Here is a 26,829-nt window from a genome sequence, read left to right on the forward strand (position 1 = left end):
CCGACAAATGCATCAACGTGTGCTTATTAAAGAGATTTTGCATCTCTATTTTGAAATTTAGGTAGTTGTACACGAGTAGCTCGTCCCTCCCCTCCAATATATAAACCATGAAGAAGCTGTTCCACTTAAATATAAAAGTATGAAACTGTCGCAATATTAATCATCTGTGAAGTACGTATGTCTGCACATAAAGTTGAACTGACATTGGTTTAAGAAGGTTACAAAGTACACTGGCTCACAATAAAAGCATTCAGGGGTCCTAGAGGAATTGTGGGTGGAGTTACCACATGAATTACTGCTCTTGCGTTAGATTCACCTCTAGCCACACCCATTACTCCAGGATTGGCATTGGAGCCCACAGTTTGTGTGAAGAAAGCTGGTGGTTTTAGAATTAAGGTTTTTGCACCCAAAGAAATTGTTGTCTACAACCATAAAAGGCACTGCTAGGTTGGTTTCAGAAAGTGTAAGGTCTTTGAGTCAACAGTCATGTTTCTTCTTGTGAATGTTGGAGAGCCTGACGTAAGTGTTTAGTATCATTCTGTAGGGTTAGTAGTAAGCTAACTACTTAATAGATTCCATCTATATACTAAACAGTGCAAGGAGGGCATTCAGAGCAATATCTTCTCCTGTTGCATCTTCTAGGCTCCGTTCCAGAATGAGCAGAGCGTTGGGCTTTCCCATAACAAATGTAGGAATGTACCCCACTGCCTGCAGCATCAGAGGCATAGGTCACGACAGCCATGAATTGCCCTACTTGTTCCGAGTGATGAGGCGTTTTGGGTTGGGATCTGACTTTGTGACTTGGATGGCATTATTGTATGCGGACTTTACAGCAAGTGTCAGAACGGCCAAGCTTGTATCGGATAGTTATCGGGTGGAGGGGGGGACACGCCACGGATGCCCTCTGTTGCCACGGCTATTTCCTTTGGCTATGGAACCGCTAGCGGCGAGAGCTAGACAAGGGCACTTCTATCAGGAATTTGAGGTCGCTGGCTGCACACATCATATTGCACTGTATGCTGATGATCTGCTCTTGTTTCTGTGTAATGTGAGTGAGGAATTGCAGGGAGCTAAAGACTTGCTTGCAGCATTGGAAAAAGTGGCAGGCCTTAAAGTGAACTGGATGAAATCATGCCTTTTCCCTGCTAAGGAGGGCAGAGAGGGGCCTCCCGAGGTAGAAGGGATTCAATGGGAATATAGATCTTCATCTTACTTGAGAACACAGATATATCATGGTCAAGGGGACTTCTTGGAGGGCAATGTGGGTAGAGCGCTAAGAGGGGTGAAGCCCAGCTTCGAATTTTGGGAGACCCTTCCTCTATCTGTGGCAGGCAGAGTAGCATTATTGAAGATGGTGACATTACAGAGACTCCTATATCTCTTTGGAGTGCTCCTGGTGTGGATCCCAGTGGGGATGTTTAAGCCATTGCAGAGCCAAATAACGGAATTCCTATGGGGAGTGGGTAGGCGTAGAGTGGCCCTCTCAACGCTGACGAGACCTAGTTCGATGGGTGGGTATGGCTGTCTGGGACTGCGAATATTATTACATAGCACCCCAGTTACAATGGCTCATGAAATGGGTAGTGAGTCAGATACAGGGAACGGTGCAACAGGGAGATATGACACCCAGCATGGAACTCCTCTCCCGAGTAATGTTAAGACTTCCCATTCGGGAGCGCGAATTGTCTATTGAACTGAAAGTGGTTCGCGGGTGTTGAAATAGAGGTCTACAAAGGGTAGGGACTGGGCGCCCATATGCTCCTGAGATTCCGCTAACCGTATGAGAAATGCTTCCACATGGGGGGACTGAAGATGTTTAGAAGACTGGAAGGATGTAGGAGAGGCCACAGTGGGAGACTTATACGACGAGGGAGGCTTAATCACTCAAGAAAGATATGACATTCCTGGAGTAGATTTCCTGTTACACACTGCCTTCACAGCTGCAACACTGGAGAGGGGGGCTTGTAGAACCCACCATGTCAGAGAGTTGTCAGTATGTAGTGAGAGTGGCAGGAACACACAAAGCGGTTACTTGCCTCCATGGAAGATTTCGATGTGAGAATCTTCCTGCTCTGAACAAAATACACCAGAAGTGGGCAGAGGATTTGGGGGAGCCGATTCCAGAGAAAGCGTGGGGAGAGCTAGTGCAGAGAGCGAATAAGAGTACAAGAAATGCTAGATTTCAGTTAGTAGACTTCTATGTTTTACATAGAGCATACATCATGCCGAGCTGTATTAATAGGTATTTCCATATAGAAATGGCGGCATGCCCACGCTGTAATACAGAGGAAGCAGAGTTTATTCATGTGGTCTTGCCCAGAATTGAGTGAGTTCTGGAGACGAGTAACTACGCTACTAGCGGGGATGACAGAAAAGGAGGTAGAAACAACACAGGGTCACAGCTTGCTGCATTGGTTCCCCCTCACCTCTAAAAATAAAGTGACAAGTAAATTCCAAGCCTTGATGTTGGCAAAGAGGGAAATCACTAGCCACTGGAAATTGCAGCGGGCCCTAATATACACAGGTGGAGGAAAGAATTCTTGAAATGGGCAGAATGCAAAGTGGTGATCAGAGAACACACGAAAAAGAATGGCAGTGACAAAACACTAGAGGCAGCGAGAGCATGGATGGCGCTGGTGGACCTGTTAAAGAATCCTGAGATTGAGGAGGAGGAGGTCATAGAACAACTTAATGGCGAGAGTGGTCTTTTGGAGAAAGAACAGCGATGGGTGTTCAGAGTTGGTACGCACCCGGTGAGTCTCAATGATGACATACTGTGGGGTCAATTCACCTGATACCTTTGGAGTAAGGCACGGTCCGTTTCTTTTGAACAGCAAGGGGCTACTCATTATTGAGGTTAAATCAGAGTATTGACCACTATATGCCCTCTTGAATATACAGTGAGGCCCCTCTCTGATTGGGGTCGCTGTAGAAGCTGTCAATCGCCAAAAGCTATGGGGTGTTTTCATCATATGAGCTATATGAAATCACACATTCCTCGACCATAAGAATGCTGCATCCAATATAATCCATTAGTACCCTGTGGTGCTTGATAACATCACAAAAGCTAGGCTACTTTGGTTTAACGGTCTAGCCTGACGGATCACTTTTTCTATTCTTTATGATGAGGTCACCTAACAGGAAGCGACTTGGGTGAACAACATCCGGGGCGCATGGAGCAACTCAGTACTGCTCGGTTCCAAAGACTTTTTTGGCCACAATTCCAACCAATTAAGAACACTATTTAAGGACCACACACCGCGGTCTCAGTGTTTGACGGAGCCGCGGTGTGGCGATATCCTGGTGAGGCAGTTGCCTTGATGTAGTAAGTACGGCATAGCCGAGGCACATGTGAGGATGGGTCAGACATGATTATCCTTTGGGTGTACAAGCTTTCCCTAACATAACTCTGTTTTCCACCCACTGAGTGTGACTATAGGCAACCTTCCCACCCATTCTAAGGCTCATGAGGCATTATCTTCATTGAGAACAAGTATGCACTTATGTTTCTTACATTCCCAAGGCGCAAATATTCGTCTATGACTACCATGGACACTTCTAGTGTTCAGAAGCCATTTATACTCAGATGTTACAACAACTGGATTTCACAGTATAGAGTGTGTGTTTTATGTTCAGTCTTTGTGTGTCTTTTATGGTCATTTCACTTGCAGGACACAGCACCAGTGTTTACCACATTATTAAAGCTAAGGAGAATATTTATCACTATATATCACCTTCCTTACAGGTCACTGATAAAAAGGCTGAATGAAGTATATGTCTTGCAATTTTTTATTTTGGGTTTCTTTTTCAGATTACTGCATAAAATACCTAGTGGGCATTGTATCTTGTGCATGACTATTTAGCGTGCCTATCACGTAGTAGCAATACTTGTACATATATCACTTTTAAAAATGTATTCATTTTGGAATATCTATTCGACATCTGCTCGATATTAGAGTGAGTACAGAAAGGATCTGGCTTGGTCCTGAAGAAGCCTGAGCACTTCGAAACATGTTGACGAACACAGGAGGGATTGCCCATTAAAGCAATATACCTCCAACCCACCTTTTTAACAGTATCAGCTCCCAGGAATAGTAAAATGTTGTAGTCCATCAGAGCCAGGTAGTTTTTAGTTCACTACTCCACTCACTCCTGACCCTTCCACTCACTTTCTTACACGACACATAGTTTTCTGAAAATCCGTGCTTCCACGTAGTTGTAGGTCGTAGCACGCACCGTCCCGCAGAGGGGCAGGAATACCCCAATGATCAAGCATGACACTAAGGGCCCTTTTGGTGTGTAGGGGCTATTTAAACAAACACTGTGTGCTTCCAACTACTGTAGGAGACACACACACACTACCTGTGAGTACATGATTTTGAATCGTCTGAAGGTGGATCTTTGTGTTTCTAAAAAGTTTCAAGAGAAGGACGTATCCACCTCCAGTGCCCCTTTGTGGACACTAACTCTTCACTCCCCATTTTGTTTTTGTAGTCTCATGGGAATAGTCCAGCCCAAACTGCCTAGCCATGTCTTCCCTGGACTCCATACAAGCATCCTGGGACCGGTTTTGGGCTAACAGACCTCATCAGCCAGGCTACCTTGAATCCAGTGGCAAAATAAGCAAGGGACCCACATCTGGGCATACCCTGCCAACTTAGGGCAAACAAAGCAAACACAAGGAGATAAAACTTTTCAGACACTCACGCCCAGTCACAGATCTGGGTTGAATTCATCATTGTTTTTTTGTTCACTTCGCCACCCCTGTTCAGACACAGCTATATGCAAATCAGGCTAGACCCTGTGCCTCATGGAAAGAGTCCAGCTCAAACTGCCAAGCCATGTATTCCCTGCAACAGAAACAAGCATCCTGGGACTGGTTTCGGGCTAACAGCCCTCATCAGCCAGGCTAGCTTGAGTCCAGAGGCAAAGTGAGCACCGGTTTTGGGCTGACAGCCCTCATCAGCCAGACTAGCTTAAACCCAGAGGCAAAGTGAGCAAGGGACCCACATCTGGGCATACCCTGCCAACTTAGGGCAAACAAAGCAAACACAAGGAGATGATGGATGGAGAGCTAAAACCTTTCAGACACTCACCCCCAGACACAGATCGGGGTTGAATCCATCATCTTTCTTTAGCTCACGTTACCACCTCAGTTCAGACACAGCTATAAGCAAATCAGTCTTGACCCTGCGCCTCGTGATAAAAATCCAGCCCGAACTGCCAAGCCATGTCTTCCCTGGACTGGTGTTATGTACGAATCTAGGACTCTAGTGTAATTTTCCTGATTCATGCCCATATATAGGTATAAATTACCCAATCCTTATATAGGCATAGAAATCATAACAATATTTAGACTGAGCCTATGCAGCCCAAATACGGCATGGCTACTTCCACTAAGTTCCAAGAATCCACAACGATTTCTTGGAAAAACCCGCCTTCAGCAGCTAGGAACTTCCCCTTGCCTGAATACTAATTTATCTAGGAAATCATGGAGTTTTCAAAGAACTGAGTCTTTGATGACGTTATTATGTCCGATCATACGTCAAACTCTGCACCTTCAAGGTATAAATATGCCTACATTTGCCCAGACAAACACACAGTGGTTTGGAGCAGATCGACTATCTACTTGCCTGAAGCGTCCTGCTGCAGCAAGTGCCGAAGGAAGCCGACCCTCCAGCTGACGCACTGAGAGACACTGTCTTTTCTCCTGACGAGAAATCCAGCTCCAGTGTTTCCAGGCTACCCTTGCGGGTTGCTGGGAAATAGAGTCCTGAGAGAGAGATACAAGATCTCCTTCATTCTAGAACCAATGTATGGAGCTGATTAGACCCTTAGAGAATTCTTTGATAGATTCTTGGCAGAAGAAATACTAACCTCAAGCTACTCCTCACTTACTTCTTCCCTTGTACTAAACTTAGGTTAGGTACACCGGGGTAGGCGTATTTTAGAAGCACCGGTTGAGTACTTTTAGTCAATTATTTTATCACTGTATGTATTTTATATATTTTAGGTATTTTATGGCTTAGAAACCATATCATGCTCTTACAGTACTATTTTATAATACTCTTCGTATTATATGCATTGTACTTTATAACCAGTATTACGATTGTAGCAGTACATTTCTTATGCTTGAGAAAGAAGACTGTTCAATAAATACTTTTTATTGAAAACGCCCGTCTCTCTATTTTCTCAGCACCTCTGGTGAAACAAAGCATACACGATTGACTGAGTAAAATAGCCATCTATTGTTTCCGCGACTCTAGAGATTGATTTCTTATTCTTGGGAAACAAAGTTGTCATGTTTATGCGGTTGTCAGAAACCAATCCCTTCTTGTGAATTCGAGAAAGTTTCTAGTGGCCTCTGAGCTAGCTGGCACTCACAATTAAGTCTAATAGATTCGGTAGAGGCCTAGTCGACCTCAGTCCTACGTCTAAACTTCAGGATATATTATTCCAATGCGCGGAGCCTGTTGGGAATATAGGAAGTACACTACACTGGAAACAAGCATCCTGGGACTGTTTCTTTTTTTTTTTTATTTTAGTTTTGGTCAAAGACTTTTATTAAGGGGCAGATGTATCAAGATTCCTATTTGCGATTTCTAAATAGCGATTTTTAAGGAATCACTATTTAGAAATCGCAAAATGGAATGTATGTAGAAAATCGCTATATTTTCGCGATTTCTTAGTCTTCCTTATTTGCGAATTCACATTTTGTGAATTCGCAATTAAGGAATTATTTCCAATGCATTCCTAGGGGCCAGGAGGCCCATAGGAATGATTGCGAAATAATTATCAAATTGCGAATTCGCAATTTGCTAATCGCAATTTGAGAATTATTTCAAGGGTGCAGGGGTGTCTCAAGGACACCCTGCTGCACCCCTGTAAATTACATGTGTGTGCATATGGCGCACAAACATGCCCAATGGGCATGTATGTGCGTCATATGCCACCCTCACAAATGCACAATTGTGCATATTTACAAGAAATCGCAAATTACCACCAACTACAAGTTGGTGGTAATTTGCGATTTCAAAACCTTTTTTTTAAGTTTCAAAAAAAAGAAGTTTATTGAAAAATAGATTGCAATACATAAAATCATAATACTTTTAACGCAAAAGAAAAGCAATCTTGGCAAAATAGGAATGAAATTACAATATAAAGAGAAAAAAGGAAAGAAGAGAAAAAGGGAAAAAGGCAAGAGAGAAAGAAAGAGGGGAAGTAGGAAAAAGAAGAAAGAGGAAGGAGTAAAAGAAAGAGTAAAAGAAGGGGAAATCACAGAACAGAATTCGAATAAAAAAATGCAGTAAGAATACAAATTAAGTAGAAAGTCAACATAGGCTATTACATAATAAAGAGAAATATCCATGTAATATATGAAATTGGAAGATATAAACATATCAAGGGTGTTTTAAAACTTCTTCACGAGAAGGGGTATGTAATGGATGAGATTTAGCAGAGACATTCAAAAAGTCAGTAACAGGTAACCATAATAAGTCTCGTTTGATGGCAAGTTGAACAGGATATACATAAGCTCTGTCAAGTCTATGGTTGTAACAAATACCATACCACCAAGCCTGAAATGAGACATTTGCAGCATTCTTCCATGACTTGGTGATCTGTTGAAAAGCTACTGCTAAAGGAAGATCAATGATGGAAACATTGGAAGTGTGGGAGGACCATATATCAGCTAAACTACCTAGAAAAATGTGGGAGAGGGAAAACGGAAATTGAGTAGAAAAAATCGAATTGATTTGGTGCCAAACTTTAGACCAAAAAATATGAATGAAAGGGCATGTGATAAGCATATGTTTAAGATCAGCAGATGTATGAGGACAGGACCAACAGGAGGAGGAGATAGACGAATCAATTGCATGTAATTTGGAGGGAGTAATAAGAAGTCTATTATAAACAGAAAATAGTGTTTGAGTGGTATTGGCTTCTCTAGAGGACTTCCGTAATTTATTCCATATAGCATGCCATAAAGGAATATCAAAAGAAACATTCAAATCATTTTCCCAAGCAAGCTCAGTTGTGGATTTATCACGAAGAGGAGAAACACTCTGTAATTTCGTATATATCTGAGAAGCTGAAGAAGAAGATATGAGAAAGGGAACAGTAAGAGAAGAAGACGTTGGAAGAGAAGGAGGAGAAGCAGAGACGGAGACGTAACCAGATTGAAGAGCCACACATAATTGGTTATATTTAGGGAGAAAAGAATCAGGAAGAGAAAAGCGAGACTGGAGAGAGGAAAAAGGAAGACAGGTGCCATCCTGAAAGAATTGATGAACCCAAAAGAGACCAAGAGAATGCCAATCACTCCAGAAGATTTTTCTATTTTTTATTTTAATGAAAGGGTTACACCAAATGGAGGATTGTAAAAAACGATCACAGACAGCAAGACCATTAAGAAAGAGAGGAAGAAAGACTTTCCTAGAATTTTTAAAAATAGGAAGAGATAATTTCAGTGGAATATGTTGTAGAGAAACAAATTCTTTAAAGGTAAAGGGATGAAAGAAAGAAGATTCAACTGAAACCCACAAAGGAAAAGAGGAAACATCAGCGGAAGAAGGTAATATAAAGTAAACAGAATGAGAAAGAAAAAAGGAAGTATGATAAGACGAGAAATCTGGGAAATTAGCTCCACCTAATCTGTAACGGAATCATTGACAGTCTCCTGAAGAACATTGAAAGGATTAAAGTCTTCCAAACCAGCTTGTTTAGAGGAAAGAGACGTGCCTCGAGGATTTCGAGCAGCAGCCATGTTGAGACGTACAAAAAGAAGTCCGTCAGGAAAGTTATGAGGAGAATCTCGAAGTTGTGAAGTAACAACGAAAAAATTAGTCAGTCAGCAGAGAGTGATATAAAGGAATCAAAAGTATCCAATATGAGAAGAAAAGAGTTTTTAGTGCAGAGGAAAAAAAATTCTGAGTGAAATAAGCATCGCACACAGAGAGGAGCGAAAGTCCGCGGGAACGCCAAAAACAAAATGGTGGCCGCGACGTTAAGCTAAGGCGAAATAACAAAGTGAAGAAAATAAGGTCGCTGAGTTCACCATGAGAGCAGATTTTCGCTGCATTAGAAGCAGCTCAGGTTCCGACGTCCGGGAAGGAGAAAATTCCGGTCCAGACCGAAGAAATAAGTCCTGGAGCCATTCCAAACCCTCACGTCTCGGCGGAGCTCCCAAGAATAGCGGCCATCTCCGAAGGCTCCGAAGCCACGCCCCGCGATTTCTAAACCTGAATTTGCAATTTTGTAATGCTTCATATATAGCATTTAAGGAATCGCAAAATTGCGATTCCTTAAATGCTTAAGCAAAATAAGGAATCGCAATTTTTTGCGATTCCTTATTTTGCTAATTTTTAATACATTCCAAAATCGGTAAAAAGTCCTTTTGCGATTCGCTAAGGCCGAAATTCTGCGAATTTCAGCCTTAACGAATCGCAAAAGGCTTGATACATCTGCCCCTAAGTGCTTAAAAGTTTGCGATACATAGTTTTCAAGGAAGTGGTACCTCCCCCTTAGGGAAGGCAGTCCACTTTAACTTTTTAATCAATGCATTTAAACATTTACAAGTCATCAGTTTGGGGTTCAGAAATGTCTGCAGATAGCGTTTGCAGTTTTTAACAGGGCCGCCATTTTAAGAGACCAGTGGGGTAGGGGGGTTTTGTCACAGTTCTTCCCCTTCCTCACGTTCCTGCTTGTCCATGGCTGCATAGTCTCTAAGCAGGCTGAGCACCATCCTGCGGCACCCTTCTCTGTTCACCACCTCTCCATTGGTCACCAGGCGGGTCCTGGTGAACAGGAGAATGCCCTTAATACAGCAGAGGAGCCTCCAGCACCCCTGGATAGCTTCCTCTGTGTGTGTCCCTGGAAACAGCCCGTACAGCATGGACTGTTCAGTAATGTTCTCGTAGGGGGTTAGGGCTAGCAGTTCTTGTCGTAAGGGAGCCCTTAGTCTCTGGGCAAAGGGGCAGGCCCAGAGAGATGGTGTGCAGATTCCTCTGCGGGGCATCCCCTTGGGCAGTTCCTGTGTGGGCACCGGCCTCTGCTGTGCATGAAGGACCTCACTGGCAAGCCCCCCTTCACAGTCATCCATGCTATGTCCTTGTGTCTGTTTGTCAGACTTGGGGAGGATACATTCCCCCACACGTGCGTTGCCGTTGCTGGTGGCAGGTCGCTCACTGGTTCGGTAGTGTCCCTGGTCCTGATCAGTTTGCGGATTGTCTTGGGCTTCCAAAGGCAAGGTGTGACACAGTTCAGCCCAAATTCACCCACAAACTTTTCCACCTCCATGTAGTACCAGGGAAGGTCCCAGTTGAAAGTCACTGCATTTTCCCACTTATCCCATCCTGTCTCCACAACGGGAAGGAAAAGGCGGAAGATTTTGTAGGCAGAGTGGTCCTTTTTCACATTTAACAGGGTTATTCGGACGCAGCCACACACAAAGAAAGCCCTGAGGATCATAGGGATGTTGGGGACTGCCTTCCCCCCTATGCGGTGCATGACCGACCGTTTCACCCTGTCCATCTTCGAGTGCCATCCTGGGACCGGTTTCGGGCTAACGGCCTTCATCAGCTAGGCTAGCTTGAATCCAGTGGCAAAGTGAGCAAGCGACCCACGACTGGGCATTGCCTGCCAACTTAGTTCAAAAGTGCCTCCTGGGTACTTCTCGGCACCAGGCCCCGCCCCTCCTCACACTGTGAGATTATTCTTCAAGTTGGCAGGTATGCGAGCACCAGTTACACTAGTGTGAGTCTCGTTCGTTAGTAAAGATAGGACTACGTGAAATTCGTGTAATTTGTTTTTCTGCAATCAAGTGAAATTACACCAAACTATGCAGAATGGGACACTATCATTTCTCGCTATATATTGTAGTCTAATTGCGCCCTTGCCTCTGTTTTGAATGCACTGCAAGCTTTAAAAAAAAAACAGCAACAAAAACACACAAGTGCAGCTAACATCAGATGCTCAGGATCTGGTCATTTGCGTTGTTCCCATGCTCCTGTGGCAAACGGGCACACGGCGTAATTATGTCACATGGCCTAATGGCGTAATTTCGGGACTTTCATGAGAAGACTGTAACATGAAATTTGCTAAATTATATGAGATTACATCGGTTTAACAGAAATTTCGCCAGGGCCTAGTAAAATGTGTGGAGTTTGAAACAATTGACTCTAGTTTGAAAGTTTTCCCTATGGTTTGCAGTAACACAGTCTACACATCAGCTGTAGATGACAAACAGTATATCTCCTATCTCTAGTTTTACAAGAAAGTTGCTCGGTCCTTTATAACGAGGAGAGCATTTTGGGACAACATTTTTTGTGTTGCATTTGTCAACTAGGTTCAATGTATGTGGAAAGGTTAAGTGCTTCGACTTATAATATCATTTTGGAGTTATATAAGCACATCATTTACAGTGTTTTAGGCTGCTATGTTTTATGAGTGTCTGGTTTCCACGTAATCCAAGATATGCGTGACATCATCAGCAGGTTGCATTCTGGGGCTTGTAGTCGCACTGCAGCTATGTGAGCATAGGCTCGAATATCCCACCAGGCATAGTACTGTTTGCTGAAAGCCAGGATAGGATGAAGGCTTCGCACAAAGACTTGTGGCTACCTGAGTACCTGGCCACTATGCCGGCATCTTTGGGCCCGTCTATTTTAGTGAGGTGTATTGGAAGGGTGCCACGACACCGTCTATACTCCGTTTTTTTAAAACACCAATTGGCCTTTGTTTCCCCCGGCCGTCAACCAGTGACGACCAATAAGACCTAGGTATGTATGGAATGTTCAGAACCTGCTTCGAATAGGGCGTGGCGAGCCGAGGGGTCACAATGTGCCCAGTCAAGTAAGACTACTAGAAGAAGCGAGCGCGCCTGCTGTGCGGACACCGCCTCATTTGCGGCAAAAGTGGTTCTGTCGGTGAAACGACGCTCGGCGAAGCGGTAAGCGTCACTGCCGGGGCTGATCGATGTGTTCATTAAAGACAGTAAATCCGGATCCTTGTAGCCCTGTGGGTTAAGGCCCATGCTTCTGAGCAACAGGCGGGTGATCTGGAAGGGACTGACTCCTTCGGTTGTCATTCCGAGGCCGCTGAGCTCGGTAATAGTAACACCCTTTTATTGACTGTGAGGATGCTAAAAGATTGTGGTGGGAAGCAATAATTCTAAGGCGGTTCAATGTTATTGAAAGTATCATAGAAACGAGCAATGTCACCTTCAGATAAGAGGTGATTGTTTGAGAAGGAGGGTTGGATTGGGATTAAAAATCGTCCCGGACACCGGGGCGAGCTAAAAGACAGTGGCCCAGATTTGCATATTGCCTTTCTGCAAAACACTGTTTCTGCTAAATGTTATTAAAAAAATGGAGGGGGGCGTTAAAAAATGCACAGATTAGTTTACACTGGTGAAACACACCTGAAAAGATGTGAGGTTACTTTGGCTCAGGACCCCTACTCAATATGCATACATTAATTGGCCGACAATGCGCATGAAAGGGAGTCTCACCTCGGCCGTTGATAAAAGGGAGGTCATGGACCCCCATCTGCCTCCAGAAAGGCCATTCAGGCACCCACTAGGCTGCTGGCGGCATTGAACAACGTAGAAACCGCCCAAATCGCCCCCCCCAGACTGCTAAAAAAAAGCAGCCTACAGCTGGAACTGGACACCGGCCCCTCGGCCATTGCTCGAGTGCCCGCATTACCAATCCCACTCTGTTGAGAAGGCAGCGGCTGACCCTGGGGCATCATAACTGCTGCATTTCCTCCTACAGGTATTTTCCTATGGATACAAGATAATAGGACAACAGCACAGCACGAGGAGAGTTCCCATATAAAATGCCAAATAAGGAATAACTAGTAAAACCTCGGGAGCACGCGGGCTTGGAATCAACAGGGCCTCCTCCTAATTTAAGGTAGGCAATTGTGACGGGCATTTCAATGCTTTAGTTCAGCCATGGGTTGTAGGTGGGGCCCACTGGCGCTCCTTTTAGGAGACCAGCCGTCAGTGGTTGCCTGAATTTATGGCAGGGAGGGGGCGGACGGGACACATGTGCACACTGACTCACACCCATGTATGTATTATGCATATGTGTGTGTGTGTGTGTATATATATATATATATATATATATATATATATATATATATATATATATATATATATATATATTACTGAAGTGTCGCATTGGATGAGGTGAGGAGCTTTATTAGTTTACAACATTCCACCTTACTTCCCTGCTCCCAACTGAATTTATACACCCCCCCCTTCCCCCGCAACTCAATCAAGTTCACTTTTAACGACTCTTTACATTTCTTTTGGTCTATTTCTTTATCTTTTATAAATGTTTCGATTTATTACATTAGATAATATTGACTGATATTAACGTTTTCAAAATAAACCTTTTAATTGAAGAAATATTTAATCCACCTCTAATCCCATAATGCTTTCGCATTGTTGCCAAGACACAGCTCAACTCGCTCAGTGTGTGATGCGCACTAAATAAATACAAAGTCAGTATGAGACAGAAAATAAGCCCGGGCATAAAAATAAAAGTGGCCTCCATTAGTGAGTTAGAGTGGCAAAAAACGTGGTCATGTTTGCAAATTGGGGCAGTTTTGAATTTGTAAAGACACTCTGTTTTGTAAGGTAAGGAAGACTGTATGGATTTGAGTTTGCTGCAGGGACGTTTTCTTTAATATCAGGAAAATCGGCAGCAAATCCAGTCCAGCAGACCTTAAACAGCCAAAAACTGGCCCACACACCGACCTGTCAGACCAGTCGGTCAGGAACTGCTTGATTGTCCTAAAGGCCAGTTTGACAACGTACAAATATATGCCATAGCTCTCAAAGCCCCCACATTATGTCTCACTGGTTTAGCTAGTTCAAGTGTTTTTATCTGCATTCTAGTACTCTGTGCTTAATTTGTAAAAAATAAAAATTGTGCCATGGCCATTTTCAGGGGGCCACTGTAGCTTGCACCACCCATTGCCCCAGCCAGCGCTGCCAATGACAGTACCAATAGACCTACTAACCATCACACTCTTACATGTGTGACAGTTAAGTCTATTCCAGGCCACCCATAACTACGAAAGTGACTTGGGCGACAGAGACTAGTCTTTATATTTATGAAACAACTGTTCTTGTGCTCATCTGAAAATTAAACAGACAGCGTCACCATGAGGCGGACTGTCATAGGTACCGATATTGACATTTAAGTGCTTGTACAGAGCATCAGAAAACCTTACTCAAATTTAGCACTGCGGTGTGTGTAATTTATAATTGTAACAGAAGGCTGCATGCAGTCAATCAATCAATCAGGGAAGCGCTCAGCTAACCCGTGAGGGTCTCAAGGCGCTGAAACGGGGGGGGCGGGGGGGAGGTTGTCCGCAGATCTGTTTAGCCGAAGAGCCAGGTCTTGAGTGTCTTCCTTAAGGTGTTCAGGGAGGGGGTGCGTCTGATGTCCAGGTCTTGACTGCAATGTGAGAGTAGGATCTTCCACCTGCTCTGGCTCTGTGGATGTGCGGGGTTTTGGCCAAGCCAGTGCGAGGTTAGGAAGACCGGAGGTTTCTTTTGGGTATGTGGAAGTTGACTCTGTCGTTGATGTATTTGAGTCCGTTGTTGCGTAGGCATTTGTAGGCGTGAGTGAGGATTTTGAAAGTGACTCTTTTCTCCACTGGGAGCCTGTGAAGGCTTCAAAGGTGTTGGCTGATGTGTTCGTGTCAGGGGATGCTGAGGACGAGTCTGGCGGCGGTGTTCTGTATTGTCTGAAGTTTGCGGAGTACGGACTTGTTGATGCCGGTGTAGAGTGCGTTTCCATAGTTCAGTCTGCTGGTGATCAGTGCGTGGGTGACTGTCTTCTTTGACTCAGGGGGAATCCACTTGAAGGTCTTGCAGAGGATGTTGAAGCAGCTGGAGGTGATGGCGTTGACCTGTTGGTTCATGGTGAGTGATGAGTTGAGTACAATGCCAAGGTTCTTGGCATGGTCTGAGGGGGTTGTTTGGCTTTTGAGGGCGATCAGCCACCAGGTGCTGTCCCATGCAGAAGGGGTGGTGCAGAGGACCAGGACTTCTGTCTTCTCGGCTTTGAGCTTGAAACGGCTGTTGGTCATCCAGACTGCGATGTCTTGCATTTCTTTCTGGAAGTTGAGTTTGGCGGTGGTGGGGTCTTTGGTGAGGGAGAGGATGAGCTGGGTGTCGTCTGCGTAGGATATGATGTTGAGGCCATGTGGTCGGACGAAGCCTGTGGTGGGTGGGTGTTCAGTGTGTGGTAACATGCTGAACACTAGAGCGCTGACTCTAGGTCATTACAAGAACCAGGGTATACAATACTCTGTTCCCATCCGGGCTCTTCCTGACACTCATATACAGATTAAATAATGTAGGGCTCAAGTAGGAGCCCTGAGGCACCCCCCACTGCAATGGGAAAACCGGGGATAGAAAAAGTTTTAATGGCACCTGAAAGAATAAATCTTGCAAAAAGGAAGCTTGCCACTGCAAGGTAGTATCCCCAACACCGCATCTCCAGAATCGTTCATGCAGAAGGTTGTAGGACAAGGTGTCGAAAGCTGCACTGGGGTCTAACATTAGCACTGCTTCTCTATGTCCCTTGTCCATGTCTTATCGGAAAGACTCTGATGCTAGAAGCACTGCCAGCTCTGTGCTATAGAGGGGGCAAAAGTCCAACTGGGTCAATACAGTTTACATCAGTGGGAGTTGAGAGAGGTCACGTCGACAATACTTTATCATTGTACATTGGTAATTTCAGGTTGCAATTCATCCTAATTTACTTTGATCCTATAGATCTGTAATGTGATTTACTTTACTAAATATACATGTGCTCAGTGGATGTGTGGTATTAGTGTTGTTCATGTCTTTGAAATTCACAAGTTTTGATTAGCTCCTCAGCCCGTAACTTGCACAACAATCATGGAAACAATCATTTTCTGGAGGCATGTGAAGCTGAATGAACCCCTGCCGGCATAGCATTCACGTGTTTTTGGCAAGCGCTATTAACTTTATTGGGACATGCCCCGCTCAGAGCCAATAGGGGGCGGTGCGTTATTGAGTTCATACTTGTCAGGGCGTGACATTGGCTCTTTCGGAACCCAGCACGATCTAGCATCCGCCTTTAATTGCACTGGTGGCATAAACTTAATTTCAGCAGCTCAGCAGCGTGTTTATGATGCACTCCTAGGTGTGCGTACTGTGTAGTGTCAGAGTCATCATGTCAAGAACGTGCAATGCAGTGCTAATTTTACTGGGGGGTATCATAGTAACCCATTACCGCAATAAGGGGAGGAAGCATACTTCGTTGGAGCAGCGCCAAAAATTGGCCATCTATTTTGACAATATCGTAAAATCCAGGGCCGGACTGGGAACCAAAACCGGCCCTGGCAAACTGCTCGGCCGGCCCCCCTGAGGGGGTGGAGGGGGGTGCGGCCAAGCTGTTTGCTAGGATCGGTTTCTGCCGATTTTGTTACAGGGGGCTGATATTGCCGGGTACTGGTAACAAAAACGGCAGCCCAGGGGCCTAAAACCGGCCCCCACCTTGGTGGCCCACCGGGGAAATGCCTGGTGTCCACCACAGCCAGTCCGGCCCTGGTAATATCCCATTACAGAAATCGGGGCAACATTCCTCTTTGGAGCAGTGTCATCCGATAGAACTTGGCAGCAACACGGTGTGTAATCGGCACCAAAATGGCAACAGCTGATGTACCTTCTCCTTCTGTGTTTTTATGTGACAAGGGTGAATCACTTATACTATGGAAAAGATGAAAACATCTGTTTGATTCATACCTTGTAGGTATTGGAGGCAACATTTTTCCAGCTGCTAGGAAGCATGAGGTTTTACTGCACAGGGCTTGGGAGGTTAACACCCTGCGCGTTCAAGTAGACTCTGAATTTGTCTTTGTGCTAAAAACGCGCTTAAGGCATATTGGTCGGGGTACGCAATGTGAAAATGCAAGGTGACCATGGATTCTGGGAGGGCCAATTCAAGCACAGTAGTGGCTATGGACTCTTTTCTCCAGCGGGCCGCAGGAGTGCTTGACAAGGAGAAGGAGTTGGTGACCCGGCGCCTCTCCAGGTCTCCTGTGAATGGTCCCCTCTCTATGCCAGCAAGGGCCCTTATCACCATGGACAGTGCTGATGGTTTATTGAACAACTGCAGGGTGCAAGAACCAGATGGTTTGGACAGTTGTATAATGGGCCACCAGCTACCACTTACACCTACTATTGTGGTCAATAACTCTAGGGGGGAGGTCGATGTACCTTCAAGTCAGGGGCATGTGGCGGGCACACCTATCAAGCATCAGGTCAAACAACCGATAGCCACTGGATTTGCCATGCGAGGGAGACCGGGGGGAGTAGAACTGGTTGGCCAAGGGTCCGGTACAAAAAGAAAGGGCCAATTGCCTGGGGGAAAAGATAGAAGACAAGAGCTGAGCTGACAACCCAGAAGCCTTCAAGCACTCAAGGAATTAAAAAGGCAGACATGATGTGCATACTAGAATCCTTCCAGGTCTCCTTGAAATCTGTGATGGACTCCCAACTGGATTCCTTATTTCAACTTCTGTCGTTAATCGAAAAGGGACTTTTTGATCTAAAATGTTGCATGCCTGAAAGGGGAATGGTGTTACCTTGGAACCAAGGTTCCCAATTGACCCAGTGGCAATGGAAGGACCCACTCTGACAGCCCTACTCTCAAACACTAGGGAGTATCGACCTTCTCCTTTAAAGCTATTAAGGGGCCCTGTACAGTTCTCTCTGAATCACACAGTTTTAAATCCTGGCACGAATATGGGCCTTGTGGAATGGTCTGCTACACGTGATCGATCAACATCTGAGAGCAACAAAATTAGAGAGCCATTTCTGGGGGAAGAGGAGGGCTTTATGCAGAATCTGACTGTTATACAACTTCCATCGCCGGCAACGCCATATGTTGTGATACTGGGGAATGTGGCAGCTCTCTCTCAGGGCGCCAAGGAGGGCTAGTCCCAACTGAAAAACAATTTCTTACACTGGTTATCTTGTTACACTGCTCTAGGTACAAGAGTAGAGAAAAAGTTCAATATGTTGCGAAGGGGTATTTGGGCAGACAGCTCCTCCAAGTTCAGCCAGGGTGATTGTGTTATTATCAATTTTAACAGACCCCCTATAGCAGAAAGGATTCTGGCTACAGCTTTGACTAATGCTCCCCACGACCCTCAGTCATCCATTATGGCTCTACCCCTTGGATCCTTTTACAAACCTGAGACATTAGGCAGAATCATCTTTCTAATACCATCAGAGCCCCGCTGAACAGGCAGACACCATCATATCCAGCGTAGCCATCCCCCAGGTACACAAATTTAAACTCCAATTTAAATCCTACACATTGGTCATCACAAGGTGGGCACCAGCCAGTTTTACCTCTAATGGAGTCATCAAACTGTTTTGCATCCCTGGATGCCATGGACATGTGTGATTGTCTTAGCGGGCCTGTTCCTACAGACTTGGAGACTCTTATTACTCAACAGGAATGTTCATGGTAAAACAATGGAACCCTGGGTGAAATTTTATTGCAATTTTTATATCATGGAACATTGCAGGCTTAGCTAATAAACTTTTTGACCCCTTGTGGATTCTGTTTATAAAACAGTTCAGTGTGATTTGTCCACAGGAAACATGGTGGTCCAAAAGCAGTTTACCATTGGAGGGCTGTAAGTCATTCTTTGTTCCGGCTTCCCCCTCACCTGCAGGAAGATCTAGTGGAGGTCTTGTTATTTATATCTCCTTAGCAGTAGAGTGTAAGATATCGGTCTTTCCGACGGAAAATCGATGTTTACAGTCTTTGGTATTGTGCACGGGGTGTCACAAATTGGGTCTTATTAACTCTTATAACTCAAAGTCCTGTGCAAAGGGTGTGTGTAATATTTCCTTGTTGGGCTCCTTTTTAAGGAGACATCTTAATGTGGCTTTTAAAAGGTTTATGATTGCTGGGGATTATAATATTCACCCATGTGGTGATGCTAGGACTTCTAGGCTGGCAGATTGGGGTTGCCCACATGTGAGGGGAATTCATTTTGAACACACCACACCAGGTGATACGCTGAACAGCTTTTTACATGAATTTGATTTATTGTCCCTTATGTGCTTAATAGATCCCCACAGTAAGGCCCTTATACCATCCTTTAATGGGCAGGGAGGTGGGTCATTCATTGACTTCATATTGGTATCTACACCTCTACTTGAATTATTTAAGGGATTCATCATTCAAGCCAGTGCATACAGTGACCACAACCCATTGCATGTTTATCTCAGCGGGCCATTACTTACACATGGAGGGGTGGTGGGCAGAGTGGGGCGGTGAGACCAACAGATGTTGGAAGGTTGCTAAAAAGGACCCAGATATCCCCAGATGTGTTCTATGAGTCAATAACCATCACATGTACCAACGTGTTAGCCCTGTGCACCACACCATCATTGGCCCCAGGAGAGGTCATCCGTGCCTTTAAAACTATTTCTGCTAAAATAAGTGACTCGATAAGGGCCCAGTCTCAGCGATCGGCTACTCAGGTACCTAGATGGTTTGATTCTCATTGCTCACGGGCTGCCAGGAAGCTGAGGGAAACTTTAAATAAGAGCCCAAGAGATTTCACATTAGTTAGAATCTGCTGAAGAGAGTATAATCTGGAATTGGCAAGATGTAAGTCCATGCTAAAGGAGGAAGCCTGGAGGTAGTCAACTGAGGCTAGTACTCTGAGGGACACCTCCAAGTTTTGGAGTAAAATTAATAGCCCCTTCTTGAATCATGAGGAAGAAAGTGCGGTGGGTGCCCATATTGCTGAGGAGAAGTGGGTGCTTCATTTTGAAGCCATGTTTCAGTGTCCCCCTGATTTAAACTGCCTCTCTGGCCGTGAGGCAGGCACCATTGATCTGGTTTTTAACATGGATGAGGTTAAGGATGGCATTGTCGGGTTGTCATGCAATAAAGCCCTGGGTCCTGATGGCAGCCCAACCTTTTGGGCACCGGTCCTTACTGTGGTTATGAACGCTTTGGTGAAAACAGGTTGCCCCGAGTCCTCGGCCATTTCCACTATACTGCCTATCTTTGAAAAGGGTAACCAAAATAGCACTCACTGCTAAAGACCTATCTAATTGCTGGACTCGGTAGTAAAGGAGGTAGGTCAAGTACTCTTAGATAGTTTGACTAGCTGGGCAGAGGAACACGCTATTCTACTGTGGCACATTGTCTGAATCTATCTATGATTCTTAGTAAACATACAGTTGCCCGCCCCGGTTCTATTTATCTAGCTTTCATGGATCTGTCATCCACGTTTGAGCGCATGAATAGGGCTATACTCTGGCAGGCCATGATGGCTATTGGGTTAGATAGAAACATCGTTAATTTTCTGGAAGACCTCCACCAATTCACCAAAGTGCAAGTTAGATTTTCCCAAGATTTAAGGGTTTCCTGTAATTTTGCAATAAGAAAAGGAGTACATCAAGGGTGTATTTTAGCCCCCTTGCTGTTTAATTTATCTATACTACTATTATAAAGCGAGAACTGGGAACCTTTGAGGCGGGTAAACTCGAAAAGTACACCACCAATCACAACACCCAATACAGCGTTGGAAAGGGGAGGTCCAGGAGATGGACATAGGCTATACAGCACCACACCATATACATTAGTGGGGGGGAAGAACGTTAGGGGAAAAATGATATGAACGCTGCGTTCGGCGTCATAGGCGCATAACGCGGCGTTCGGCGTCATGGGCGCATACAACACGATGGCGTGTGGGCGTGGTGCATGGAGGAGCGCGGAACCGACACCCGATTCAGTGCAATGTGCGCCACTATCATGGTGAAGAGAGCGGCGGCGAAAGTGGAGCCGTGGGGAGGAAAAGTAACGCGGCATTCGGCGTACACCAGGAGCGCAGGGAGGAGCGCGGAACCGACACCCAGTTCAGTGCAATGTCCACTACCATCATGGTAAAGAGAGCGGCGGCGACAGTGGGGCCGTGGGGCTGAGACGGACCCCGAGGATGACGCGGGCTATCATGGTGAGAGGGTACGGAGTGAACAGAGGGGTGAAGGGGACTGAAGAGAGGTAAGGGAGTTCCTGGTAGGGTGAGGAAAGGTACGCTTTTGGTAGGTTGAAGAAGTGAGACTGAAAGTAAGAACATGGGTGGGATGAGGTGGGGGTCTGACTGAGGTGTAAAGTGTAACTGACGGGTTGGGAGGGTGTAGAGATTAAAAGGGGTTAATGTAATAGGCTGAGGAGGTGATGGGGTACACATGGGAGTGGGCTGAGATGAGGGAAGTCTGAGGTGAGTGTACTAGAGTGATAGTGTGAGGATGAGGTGACTGGGCTCAGGAGATTTGCGGGGGGTACGTGCGCAGGTGGATGGCCAGGACAGGTGAAGCTGAGGCTCTCAGAACAGAACAGAAGGCCAGGTAGTTTGAGGGGAAGTGGGTAAAAAGGGGTAATTGGTAAGAGAGAGGAAGGAGCTGCCCGTGTCCGGAGTGCGCAATGCTGGTGAGTATTTTTCACCTCGCAAAGCCTACCCGGACAACGTGGGGACGGGCTGCTAGTATATTAATAATTTGGATAAAGTTTTAATGAAGACAAGGGTAGACCATCCGCAGGTAGATAGACACGGTCTGCTTGTTGTATTATATGCAGATGGCGCAGTCCTTTTATCTAGGACCGCAAGGGGGTTACAAGCATTGCTTAATTCCTTCTCCTTTATGCCAAGTCTGGACCTTTCAATAAACTATTATAAATCTTATGTGATGCAGGTGGGACTCCGTCTGAAAAAGCCTTTTCAATTTATGGTTGGATCCACTCAAGTTCCCTGCAGAGATGTCTTTTCCTACTTGGGGGTCCTAATGGACGAGCAAATAAAATGGGTCCCGCTTAAACAGAGAAAAAGGGGTGACCTAGTGTTTGCAAATACGGCAGTTGTAAACTTTGCTTCTAAAATAGGCAGGAGACAGATTTCGGCTCTTTTAAAGATATATCAGACCAAGTGTGTCGCTAAAGCCGCTTACAGTAGCGAAACATCGGGTTACGTCTTCATGAATGAGTTACGTCTCCATGAATGAGTTACAAGTAGTTGAGAACTCATTCTTGAAAAGTTTGTTAGGTGTGCCTCGGGGAATATCTAATATGTTGGTACACAAAGAATTGGGGTTGTCCTATCTCTGCGATTTATTAGCTCCACGCCCCTTAACATTTTGGCTAAAAACCTGGCTGAATGAAGGATTGATTTTGAGTCATCTGATCCTGAAGGAGCACATGACCCCTGACTGCGCCCATCACTTTCCCTGGCTTAGATATATCAATAGCAGCTTTGAAAGATTGGGAAGATATGAACTATTTACAAACCCAGAATCGGCGACCAAGAATGATCTGGGGTGGGTCAGTGAGTCTTTTTGCAGTTTAAGGAAATTGAAAAGGGAAGAGCTGGAACGGAGGAAACCCAGTGTTTGCAATTGAAAACAACACAAATGACCGAGTCCGGTCTACTGGGAGCTTTTGGCACCTATGAACATTTTTTATTGACCAGGTTCCAATTGGATCGGTTTTACCTCCTGTTGGCCTCACCACAGGGTAGTAGTACAAGCCAGTTTTTAGAATCCTGTGGCTGAGACAGTGAGTCTCCACAGGATATGCTTCATTTAAATTTTTTTTTTAAGCATTATGCAATCCCCGGAAAACCTTTATTATCCCTATTTTAAGGAGGTTGGAATTCAAGCAGGTGCGTACAGCCTTCATTTATTTACAACTGTTGCATGGAGATTCTATTTTAGTTGTTCTTAATTTCCTAAAATCAGCAGCGAAGCTTAGAGCTTGCTTGGATTAAATGACTGTAGCTATAAGGGCATGTTGTTTACTCTAGTTATCTCGATGATACATTTAGTTTAGAGGAGGTCCTTGAAATTATCCTTCTAACTGTCTTTTTATGCCTTATGATCTAGGGTATAGGCACTTTATATCTTATTTTATGTACTGTATGAGATTTGTAGGGTAGCTTTGTCTTTTATGTGACGTTTATATAAATATTTTATTCTTATTTTAACACCATGTATGGTTTTTAGAGCACTTTTATGGTTTCATATGTGAAAACCGAATAACGTTTGTTTGATTGATTGAACTTGATAATAAGGAAGTGGTTGTTTTAGCTCAACTTATATGATGGTAAGGGATGTAAATTTGGAGAAAGAGTTTGGTGATGAACATATTACTCTGTTTCCCCATATATAAATCCTGTGAGTTATGGAGCCTCCAAAATTGATGTTTTGGGCTATGCTGTTATGATGATTACATACATGGACAAGGAGATGGTTGGGAAAGTGTATGTGGCAAAGAAAGGGGATAATTTGTTAGGTTGGTGTCTCCAACGTGACATGGGAATTATGTTCATGCTATGCAACCGATTAAGTCTTTGTCAGCAGAACAAGAACATGGAGATATATTGTTTGAATTTCCAAGTGTGTTCCGTGGTGAACTGGGTCTCCCTCGAACAGAAAACTATTTTGAAGGTAAATACTGTTTCCTGCATTCATAAAATCAGAAAAGTTCCCAACTGCATGTTAAAACCATTTAAGGGGGAGATCAAACGGTTAATTGAGGATAGTGTATTTGAGTAGACTGAATCCTCAGAATGGCTTGCCCCAATTGTATTAGCATTGCAGGGTAGGGGCAAACAAATTATGATGTGCATTGACCATAGAGATTTAAATAACCATATTTGAATTGATTGTCAACCTCTCCCTAACATCTCCGAGGCTTTAACCATGATGGAAGTTGCCAAAATATTCAGTGTCATGGACCTCTCATCTGCGTATCAAGTTAAATTGCATGATGAGTCCAGATACTCGACATAATTCGTTATACCTTTGGGAGCTTACCACCTTATTAGGATGCGTTGGCATCTGCAGTGGCATGTTTTCAGAGGATCATGAAGAAAGTATTGGATGGGGTACCAGGCTTTTCAGGATGACTTCCAGATTGATGGGAAAGAACTGGAGGAATATGCCAATATGCTTGTGAAGGTGGTGGAGATATTGGTAGAAGCAGGTTTCACACCTAAGATAGAAACATTTAAATTTCGAGTCGGTGCTGCTTTATATTTGGACCATACTATCTCTGTTGAGGGGATGTTATGACCAGATTCTCAGAACAGATAGAACCAGCTCACCAGAGCAACACCAACCTGGCCAAAACGTAACCACCTCCCTCCTCAGGACCCATCTATCCAGGCACCTGAGGATGGGGAACTCGCAATATACAAGCTCATATCATTAGAAACACCACTAAATCTATAGGGATTACTAGGAATACTCACTGATTACTAAGGACGTCCATGCCCTACACCACACTCATACCTCATAGTCTCGCGACCACACGGGTCCAGACTAATCTACCCTGGGGCAGTTCTGATTATTTACCATTACACACTGATCACCATCAGTGCTCACTCGACACGCAATCCGGCGTGCCATACACACCGGTCTGCAGACCTGGTGCTCTCTTCCTCACATTCCGGTCCACAATCCGGCGGACCTAGACACTGGTGTCCTCCCCAGTGTTCTCTAACTCACAGCCCGGTCCACAATCCGGCGGACCTACACACCAGTCTCCCACCTGGTATTCTCATTACCGCCGCTTACCAATGACAATCACTTTCCTATGAATACCTTCAGCTCTCTCTCTCTCTATGTTGGGAAGTCTCTCTCACTATTCACTAAAGGTTCGCTACTACAATAATATTATGGGATGGCCGAATTACTTAGTGTCAATATTCTTTTAGCCCAAGGGCTCCTCTCTCTCCCTAATTATTCAGTGGCTACTTACCGGATCAGGGGCAGTATCTGTTCTGGCTGTAACACCTGACTAGAAGGAAAGGTTACCTGTGCTTTAAGAACAAGAGACACACACTGTATGCAAGAACAACACATGCACACTGGTTCACTAAGAACTGGGGTATCTTTATTACAATAACAATAGAAAAGGATTCATACACAGATCTGTGGGGTCTCTGTAACTAACAGGAACTATAAATAGACTGCACACCGCTGAAAGAAAAGGGATTAGACCTATAACAGGGACAATGTTATCTGCGGGGTCTCTGTGACTAACAGGAACTGTAACACACTGCTGAAAGAAAAGGGATTAGACATACAGTATAAGGACAAGGTTAATGTTTGGAAATACAGAAGGATATCACCTGGGGGGTGTGGGGTCTTGCTCTAGCTGTCATCTGAGCTCCTCTCTCGTCTGTGCCTTAGCTCGTCTTAGATTCTCTCCTGCACTCTTGGACACACATCTGCGCTGATCACTCTGCACTGGACTCCTCTCCCCCACGAACTCTCTCCACCTTCCAACTTCAGTCTAATGGTTTCTGCCGCTCTGATAATCATTCGCTCCACTAGCTTTTTCACTCTATCTGATTGTCTCCATGCCAATGTCCAATTCACTCCAGCTGCTCCCACAGATTAATCCACGATATAACTTCAGTCTCTTCTAAAAGGCATTACTTCAGACTCCAGCTATTCACAACTCCTCCTGATAAGTAACTGCTTCTGACTGCTTCCTTCAGTTCCAGCTCACTGACTGTCTGTCTGTCTTCTCTCTGTTCCAAGCATCTTCTGTCTCTTCTCCTCCTGCAACTCCACTCCTCTCCTCTGCTCCAATTCAGCATAAACTCTTTCCAGCTCAACTCTCTGCAACTTCAGCTCAGCTCTTTCTAGCTCGAACTCTTTCTGCAACTCCAGCTCGACTAACTAACTCCGCCTCTGCACTTCACTAATATGGGATGCTGTTTCCTCATGGAAAGTTCCAGCCATCAGCCTCCTCCCACCAGGTCCATGCACCAGGCTCCTTGCTCCAGACGCTCCCACAGTGATCAACTGCTTGTTTCGTCTAGAGACCTGAGCCCAGGGACACTTCTTGATTAGATCCAGCTCTGGCCGGTTCTCTCCGGTTCGCTTAGGACGAACAACAGCTCAAAACCAAAATATTACCTTTCCCCTTCAAGCATCTCAGCTCTGCAGGGACAGAAAGCAAAATGGAGTCTCTCTAGTTCTGGGCTTTGTAGGCCTGAGAAGGATGAAATAACCCTTAGCTCTGTCAGAATACCTACACAAACCATACCAATGTGTAATATAAAGTCAGGACCACAGGATCCACCCTCTACTATAGGCAGGATAATGAAAGGACACATAATTATGTCAAAGCCAATAGGCAATAGATGGTTTAGAGTCAAGAATAAGGGATCTATCATCATATAAAGCAGCTATCCTCTTCTAGGTCTGGAAAAAGGGCTTAAAAGGGCCAACACAAGGTAAGAATACAGACTATAGGTGTGAGCAAGCTTAAAGTCTTCATCACTTCGAAATAGAGCCAAAAAACCCGTCAAGACAGGGGATTAAACCCAAGTTGGATTTGGTTGATTCTATTCTTAAAGCACCGGCACAGTGAGACAAAGATCATTTGTGATCTTTCCTTGGACAGGTGGAGTTTGACTCCAAATTTATCCACTTTTTTCAGGGTTGGACTAGCCTATCTGGGCTTTGTTGAAGAAATGCTTGAGATTTGATTGGTCTGATGCGTGTGGAGAGGCTTTTGAGGCATTAGTGGAATGCCTACTCTGGGACACTTTGATGTTTCCAAAAAGACTATTCTAACCACAGATGCTAGCCTTAAGGGGTAGGAGCAGTGCTCTCACAGAATGATAGGGAGAGGAGAGGGTGGTAGCATTTGCATCCCGTTTACTCAAAGATGCAGAAGAAATGTATTCCGTTATCGAGTGGGAAGCTTTGGCCTGTGCATTTTAAATTCT

At 44.8% G+C, this 26,829-nt stretch overlaps 1 protein-coding gene across 1 annotated transcript in view; it reads left to right on the forward strand.

The window, feature by feature from the left end:
• The first annotated feature begins 11,761 nt into the window (after positions 1 to 11,761).
• The window catches only part of LOC147684905 (17-beta-hydroxysteroid dehydrogenase type 6-like), a 92,338-nt gene continuing 77,270 nt past the window's right edge, over positions 11,762 to 26,829 (forward strand). The window contains exon 1 of the mRNA XM_086940795.1: positions 11,762 to 11,947. The gene's annotated coding sequence lies outside the window, so the exon portion shown is untranslated. The remainder of the gene's footprint in view (positions 11,948 to 26,829) is intronic.

Source organism: Lissotriton vulgaris, chromosome 10 (assembly GCF_964263255.1).
Source record: "Lissotriton vulgaris chromosome 10, aLisVul1.2, whole genome shotgun sequence".
NCBI classification, from domain to species: domain Eukaryota; kingdom Metazoa; phylum Chordata; class Amphibia; order Caudata; family Salamandridae; genus Lissotriton; species Lissotriton vulgaris.